We start from the raw sequence: 9,021 nt of genomic DNA on the forward strand, positions 1-9,021 counted from the left end.
AGCTGTAGTTATACCAGCAACAACAGCTACCACTTTCGGGCATGCAATTGCAACATGAAGTAGAAGCCACCTACCTAGTTTGGATCCAAAGAGAACGTGATTCCTCCATTTCCCCACTGTGGCTCTCATACATTACCATCTGTGCTTCCAACTCAGAGTGACCAGATCTCATAAAGTCACGGTCCAGAGATTTGCAAAACTCCTCAGCTACGAAATACTTTTGTACCATTCATATGCGAAGGATTGCCAGGAACAAAAACAATTCCTGAATGTTGCCTTTTAGCCTTGAATGCTAGGTTTGGAAGGCCTGGCCCATTAATAGGCGATGAGGGGAGAGAGACAGAAGGAGATCCTCTCTGTGGACAGGGTGAGGGGTACCACTGATCAGAGCAGCCCCCTGTGGGTGAGTCTGGCGGTTCCGGACTCCAGTCTGCTGGGGGAAAGGCCTGATGGACTTGGAGCAGTCTGGGCCCAAACTTCAAGCCAATAAAACAAAGTTCCCTTCCAGAAAGTCCTGCACTTGGAGAAAGTGCTGGAAGCATCATGTAAATTGAGCAAGGCGTGGGCTGCAAGGCCAAAGGAAAGAGAAGGTCCCAGTGAAAACGGGGGAGAGAACAGAAGAGGTGGGCCCACAAAACCCAAACTTCACGTATTTGTAGAAACATATTCAGCTTTTAAAATCATGAACATTACCCACTCTACCCATATATCTAAAAATCTCCCCCCGCAAAAAAAAAACCCCACTTGATTTTCCCCAATGGCTTAAAAAATTCGACGCATTTTTTTCTGCATAAACAAGGAATAAATTTATATTTGCTTCTCAACCCACACTATGTATATGAAAAGCTCTTTTGGCACAAACAAGGAGCTTAGCATTGGTTGTAATATATGTGCATATATAGTTTTCATATATAATTACTTATTTGCAATTCATGGGAATTTTCATATGAAGATGATCCAAAAGAAAACTATAGTTTAAGTGGGGCTCCTGCCGACTAAATTATGTGAAAAGTTCTTAGACAATTGTTGAAAGCATGTTATTTATTTCTAGCGAGGACTGGACGCAGGAAACTAAGTTGTTAAGCAGAAATTCAGGGTGTGTCTCATGTAGTCTCAATACCGTCGGGTGTCTCTTCTTGTGAAGTTGCCCTACATCCTTTAGCTATTCTATTGCCCTTTTAATATTCGGACACCAACGAGATAGAGCACTTGTTAAAGCGAGGAACTTTGTTTCTGGTTTTGTTCATCTTTGAAAGGCCCAGCATCTTATTAATGGAATGAAGTATCTGTCTCAATACATTTGCTAAGGGAGCTACAGGAGATTCAGGTTGGGCATATGAAACAACTTCCTATGTTGAAACTCTCCTAAGTGGTTAGTGGCGTAAGCGAGGCCACGTAACCTATGAGGGAGGAACAAATTTTCCTTTATCCCCACGGTTCTTCTGGCTGCCTAACAATTAAATAGGCATGAGACAGATTAGCAAGAGAAAATAACCAAATTTAGTCCATAGAACCCCAGAGAGCCAGAGACCCCACATGCAAGAGAGGTTCAAAGATAGAAAGGGGGATCTGGGTATACAAGACATTCTGAGCCAGGGAGGAGGTAATGCACCTTGGAAGCTTCAAGGAGTCAATGCGGGATGATAAGAACAGCAGATGTTTAGTAAATGGCTTGCCCTGCCATAGAGATGAGTTGAAGAGGTTATCACTGATAATCTCCTTTTTTTTTTAAAAAAAAAAATATATATTTTATTGATTTTTTACAGAGAGGAAGGGAGAGAGATAGAGAGTTAGAAACATCGAGCAGCTGCCTCCTGCACATCACCTATTGGGGATGTGCCCGCAACCAAGGTACATGCCCTTGACTGGAATCGAACCTGGGACCCTTCAGTCTGCAGGCGGACGCTCTATCCACTGAGCCAAACCAGTTAGGGTTGATAATCTCTTATTACCTTCAAGAACCCCAATTCAAATTCTTCCAGGTAATTAAAGGGAAGGGCAGACGTTTCTCTTGATCCTGAAGCTAAAATTGCCTTTAGCTCAAAACAATCTGCATACCACAGAGGCACATCTTAGGGGGGAGTAGCTCAGAACCCCTACACCCTCACTGTAGGAAACTATTAACCACTATGTTGCCCTTGGGGTGGTTGAAGTGCCATATGACTTGGATTGTTCTTATCTCTGTGTTTGGTGGGAAAACAAAATAATAGAAAGGCTGGACATCTTATCTGGAACCCCCCCCTGGCCAACAGAATTAACTTTGTTTGCTCCAGAGGCTAAGTAATGAAAACAATGGATCTGGGATCTAGATCTTTTCACCAGATCGAGTTTCAGCAAACAAGTCAGTCTCCAGTCCACTGCAGCCACCACACCCTTTCTAATTCAGAGAAGGGAACAAATGAATTCTGCAACATTTTTATGCTCTTTTTAAAAAGTAGCACAACATGCCAAAATAAAACTGTCTAAAATTCTTTTTATAAATGCACCAGCACATAAAACCTATTAACACCTAAATCTAACTTGAACTACTGCTACAGAAGCTGAACGAATAGCCAATATCCAGCCCAGGTCCCACAAACAGATGTCTCATGGAATGCTACTTCTGTTGGGTGGTTCATAGATTTTTCACAAACAAAAGTTTACATGGTAAAATACATCTGGAAAAATCTGGATTGAAGGCAAAGTACAGGCTTTCTAAGAGCATTTTAATATGCTGATGACATTGTGAATTTCCAGGAAGGTGATTATGGCCCATTTTTCAAGCTTATTTGATCAAAGAATTTCCTTTTCCTGCCCTTCTTCTGAACAATGCTCTGCAGAAAACGACGTGGAAGTCCCTGGTTGTGGCAGACACTGCTGTCGCCTCCTCCACAGGCTTCCCCTGCTCCCTCCTTGTCGTCAGAAGCCTGATTTGTTCCCTCGGTCCAGAGCAGCCATCTCCTTCCATGTAGGATGGGCCCCTCCTCAGCTCCACAGGATGAATATGGATGGTATCAAACCCAACACATTGGTCTCGTTCCCTTTGCCAAGCTATTGGTTCAAGTATGAGCATGTCATGCAATTCTGGCCAATGAAATTTGAGGTAAAACCTTCTGGGAGTGTTTCTAGGAGGATTTGCTTCAAGCTTGAAAAGATAACCAAGACACTAACACTGCCTTTTCTATCTTTGGACTTCTACACTAATAAAAGAGAAACATGCAAATTGACTGTCCCTCCGGTATGCCCACCAGCCAATCAGGAGCGAGTATGCAAATTAACCCAACAAGTATGGCGGCAGCCATGGAGCTGGAGCGAACAGGAGGCTTGGGTTGCCCCCGGCAATGGAGGAAGCCAAGTTTCCCGCCTCCCCTGGCCGCCGCTGAAGGAGGGACTGGAGAAAGAAAAAAAAAGGAGGGGCTGGGAGCCTGCATCGCTGGGGGGCGTGGCCAGCCTGCAAACAGCCATCAGCCCCTCACCCAGGCTGGCCAGGCATCCCAGTAGGGACCCCCACCCTGAAGGAGCTGTGGCCAGCCTGAAAATGGCCCTCAGCCCCTCACCCAGGCTGGCCAGGCACCCCAGCGGGGACCCCCAACCTGCAGGGGGTGTGGCCAGCCTGAAAATAGCCCTCAGCCCTTCACCCAGGCTGGCCACGCCCCCCCCCAGCAGGGACCCTCACCCCAAGGGGGCGTGGCTGGCTTGCAAACCACCACAGGCCCCTCGCCCAGGCTGCCCCACGCCCCAAGGGAACCCCCACCCTGATCTGGGACACTCTTCAGGGCAAACCAGCTGGCCCCCACCCATGCACCAGGCCTCTATCTATACTAATAAAAGGGTAATATGCTAATTAGACTGGGAGACCTTCCAGGAGACCTTCCAGACGTTCTTCTGGACAAAGCCATGGTGGTGGGGCCGAGGTAGAAGCAGTTAAAGGCCAAGAGGGGAGGGCAGTTGTGAGTGATCAGAGCAGGATGGGACGGCAGTTGTGGGTGATCAGGCCAGTGGGGGGGCGGGCTATTGGGGGTGATCAGGCTGGCGGGAGGGGGACAGTTGGGGGTGAGCAGACCAGCAGGGGGGCCAGTTGGGGGCGAGCAGGCCATCAGTGGGGGTCAGTTGGGGGTGATCAGGACAGCCAGGGGGGGTGTAGTTTGGAGTGAGCAGGCCAGCAGGGGGGCAGTTGGGGGCAAGCAGGCCAGTGGGGAGGGAAAGTGGGGGCGAGCAGGCCAGTAGGAGGGGCAGTTGGGGGTGATCAGGCTGGCAGGTGGGGCAGTTGGGGGTGAGCAGGCAGGCAGGCAGAGTGGTTAGGGGCAATCAGGCAGGCAGGCAGGTGAGTGGTTAGGAGCCAGCAGTCCCGGATTGTGAGAGGGATGTCCGACTGCCGGTTTAGGCCTGATCCCTGTAAACCAGCAGTAGTACATCCTTCAAGGGGTCCCAGATTGGAGAGGGTGCAGGCCAGGCTGAGGGACACCCCCCCCATGCACAAATTTCGTGCACTGGGCCACTAGTCTGTATATAAGCTGGCAATTGTGGCAGCCAGCTCAGGACCACGAATGTAGCCAGTCTCTGAGGCCACACTGAAACTCTAGGGTCACTGAGAAAGGTGGAAAGAGCCGGCATCCTTGGGAACTGCACGAATCACTGATTTTATGAGCCTTGGAACTGCCCTATCTCTGCAACTCTCTTCTGGGACATTAGAAATATCCTTATTTTAAAAATCAATTTCATTTGGGTTACTTTTTCTTTCTTTCTTACTTTCTTCCTTCCTTCCTTTCTTTCTTTTTCTTTTTCTTTTTTTTTTTTTTTTTAAATATTTGCAGTCAAAATCATCCAGATATGGGGGACTAACTAGTCAGAACTTTAATGTGATTGGCTGGAGACAGAACATTCAAATCATTGTGTTTGAAAATGTTAATTGTTAAAAAGCAGTGGCTTATTACAGGCTGAGTGTCTCCTACCATTATTACCAGGATCTGCAATCTTTATATTTAAATGAATGACTCTCATATTATCATGTTAGTGTCTCTAAATTAGGAAATTAAACATTTATTCCTCAGCGGCAGCGATAGGCTATGATAATAAACATAAATCATCAAAGTGCTATGGCAATGAAATCCCTCGAAGCCCCTTAGACAGCAGAACATGCACACCAGCACCATGTCTCTCCATGTGGCTGCATGATGTCTGGGCTAAGACTGCTCTCCTCTCTGCGTTCAGAAAATTCGAAGAGTCCTCCCTCTGCAAAGCTCTGGGAGAGGTCCCCCACCTCTGTCCTGCAAGTCATACTCCCCCATGAAAGTCCTGCCTAAAGTCCCATTTCCATGAAACCTCCCTAATTATTCCAGCCTTCACTAAGCAACCTTTTAAAAACATTCTTCCTAGGTGCCTATCTAAACCATTGACTTTGGCATTTAATTGTACTTTCTCATATTTTCTCTTATTGGTGAATGTTTTATCAAGCTCCCCACCCCCCACTGAATGAAAGTAATAAAGAGAAGATGGAAGTGATAAGAATATTGTCTAAGTTGGTGGTTGTCAACTCTGTCAGAACCCAACATCCCCTTTTTATAAATGTTTTTGTAATGCTCTTTAATTATCATGGAAAAAGGTCTGGGGGATGGAGCATGTTGGTTCTAGTAAGAGCCACTGAGCTAAAGGTAGGCCAGCTGGGAATGGGATTATTACTAGATAACTTAGAACCTGATCCTAGGGCTTCAAAGGCCCTGAAAGCCTGAGGTAAACCCCCAAACACCAGGTATTGGTTCATGGCTGTGATTCTCAAGAGCAGACCAATCAAAGGAGTCAGCAAGTCAAGCAGGGGGTGGAGGGTAATCTGCTTCATCTTCAGGTGTTTCCACTTTTTCCATTTACTATACTTCTGAACAAAGGGTTCCTCAGTTTTAAGAAGTAAATGTTATATGTTTTGACTATTTTCTCCAGGTTTATAGTTTCTGGGAGAGGATGTGTTGACTTCCTCACTCCATTATGCCAGAAATGAATGTCCCAGTTGGTTCTTTTTTTATCGTTTCTACCGCTCTATTGAGTCATTGTTATCATAGTTTCCAGTGATTCTTTCAACATATTTATAATAGCTGCTGTGAAGTCCTTGCTAAATCTAATTTCTGGGCCCATGCAGAGTCACTGAGCTCTGCTGGTCACTCAAACCTGAATCTCACATCTCAATGTTCAATTAACACATTCGCTTCCTGTGGTCAAAAGTTCATGGGAGGCCCTGGCCAGGTTGCTCAGTTGATCATCTTGATATGCCAAAGTTGCAGGTTCAGCCTCTGGTCAGGGCACATACAAGAAGCAACCAATATATGCATAAATACGTGGAACAACAAATCGATGTCTCTCTCTCTCTCTCTCTCTCTCTCTCTCTTCAGTAAATTTTTTAAAAAGTTCATGGGAAGCCATTGTAAGTAGCTTCTTTTAAAATTCACCATGAGAAAGCCCTGTCCAAGGATAGAAACCTCTCAGGTGGTGGACTTGCTCATCAACTCCTATTCTTCTCTGAGGTTGCAACAGCTAAGAATAGAGGGCTCTAGGGTAAAAAAAGTAGTATGAACCATAGCTGGATGGCCTGGATCAGCAGTCAGGGCCTTATGGAAGAATTGCAATGACAGGCATCGCGAAGGAAAGAAAAGTCCCGTCAGCTGGCATGTTGTCCTCTTGCAGGCTGCTCATGAGAGAGGGCATGGTGAGCCTGGACGCAGAACTTGGGGAGATGGAAGATCAGAAGATTCTCTGGCTTCAAGCTCAAGAGGCTGATTACTATGATCCATTGCTACTCAAAACACTTCTGATACCAAATGTGTGAGTTTTCCACACCAAACAATTATCCAATTCTCTGTAGACACCAACTGGGAGTCCTACAATTTAATTCAATTCTCACACTAACTACCTGGAGTTAGGCCCAGTTTAAGGGCTCAGTCCCACAAGATGGCCTCCACTTCAGAGCCAATCGTATGTCTAGGCCTCTTATATTTCTGAGTGACTGGCTATTCATCAGGGATTCCCATGATCCCCTCCTCAAGTTTGATATAATTTGCTAGAAAAGCTCATAGAACTTAAGAAAACAGTTTACTTACTCTTACTGGTTTATTATAAAGGCTACAACTCAGGAACAGTCAAATGGAAAAGATGCTTAGGGCAAGGTATGATGGGGAATTGGAGCCACAGAGCTTCCATGCCTTTTCTGAGCACATCACCCTTCCAGCACCTTGATGTGTTCCCCATCGTGGATGCTCTCCAAACTCTGCCTTTCAGAGCTTTATGGAAGTTCCATCATGTAGACATGATGGATCAAATCATTGGCCATTGGTGATTACCTCAATCTCCAGCCTTTCTCCACTCCCTGGAGGTTGGGGAATGAGGCTGAGATCATGCCTTGGTCTTTTGGAACTCTGTCCCCATTATGAAGCCATTTAGGGGACACTCTTCCACTTCAGAGATTTCAAGGGCCTTAGGAACTCTTGTGTCAGGAACTGGAGACTGAGACCGAGTATACAACAGAAGATGCTCCTATAACCCCTATCACTCAGGAAATTACAAGCATTTTAGGAGCTCATGCCAGGAACTGGGAAGGAAGACCAAATAGATATTTCATATTATATCACAACGTCACATTGATGCATTCATCTTGCAGCCCTGGGAGCCTGCCTCTGGGTTAGAAATACTCAATTCCTCAGCCAAGTTCTAGTCCCCTGACTGTGCTCCTGTCTGCCTTGTCTTTATCTGCCTTGGCCTCTCCTTGCCTGGCCTTCCTCGGCTGACCCACCCCCAGCCCACTGACAACTCTATTTAGACATTGAATATATTCCATCTAGTGACAGTAGAAGCTTCTGAGCCTGGGAGCTACTTGTAGACAGCTCCTCTTTGATCCATCGACAGTTTAGCCCTCATAGAGTAATATTATTTCTCACATTTTCACTTCCCAAAGGAGCTCACTTGAGTCTTCAAACTTCCTCATCTGGATGGTGAGCCCGGGAGGGACACAAAGCAGCTTTGGGTAAGGCGGACCTGGGCCTAGCTCCTTCTCACCAATTGTGTGTGTGCTTTTGGGTGAGCTATTTCTCTCTCAGAGCCTAGAATACCAACTGTGAAATGAGGATAATAATACTTCATAGGGCTAATACGATGACAAAATGAGATAAGGTATGGGCAGCATTTGGTTAAGATGTTAATGATAGCCCTGGCCAGTTTGTCTCAGCGTCAGCCTGCAGACAGAAGGGTCCTGGGTTCAATTCCAGTCAAGGGCACGTACCTCGGTTGCAGGCTCCTCCCTGGCCTGGGCCCTGGTCGGGGCTTATGCAGGAGGCAACCAATTGATATGTTTCTTTCACATGGATATTTCTCTCTGTCTTTCCCTCTCTCTTCCACTCTCTAAAAATCAATGGGAAATATCTTCTGGTAAGGATTAAACAACAAAAAAATATGTTAATGATAAACATTATTGTCTTTTCCTATCTCTTCAAAGACTGTATTTCCTGTGTAACTCCTACAGTGTCTAGACCAGTGCTTGGTTCCCAGCTGCTGCCCAGTAAATATTTGTTAGGGGAATTACGTCCTGCTTCTCTATTCTCCTGCATTTTGTTGTTGTTGTTGTTTTGTTGGTGAGCTTCATACCATGCTCAGTGCAGTCTTAGAGGTTCTGAGGAGGTGCCCCAGAGCGCAGGTGGGTTAGGACAGGTAAGAGTTAATAAGGATGAAAAGTAGAGGAGAGAGTAGCTGGGCTCCAGCCCCACTACCTTGTTAGCTAGTTTACATTTTAATTAGTTTGGAAACAATATTTTCTTTTTTTTAAAAGAGGGATTCTATGATTTAAAGTTTGAAAATAACTGCCTTATACTCTGGATAGCTTGGAGAAGGAATTTAATTTTATGAATGGCACAAATGTCTCTATCTTATTCTCCCAAACATTAGCCACTATAATAAAATTAAAGTGCAATTGAATTACTCGGTTTCACTGGCCACATTTCAAGTCTTCCACAGGTCCATGTGACCTGTGGCTACCATTTTGGACAGTATGGACACGAACATTTCCAT

This window comes from Plecotus auritus (genome assembly GCF_963455305.1).
Source record: "Plecotus auritus genome assembly, chromosome: 4".
Lineage (NCBI taxonomy): Eukaryota > Metazoa > Chordata > Mammalia > Chiroptera > Vespertilionidae > Plecotus > Plecotus auritus.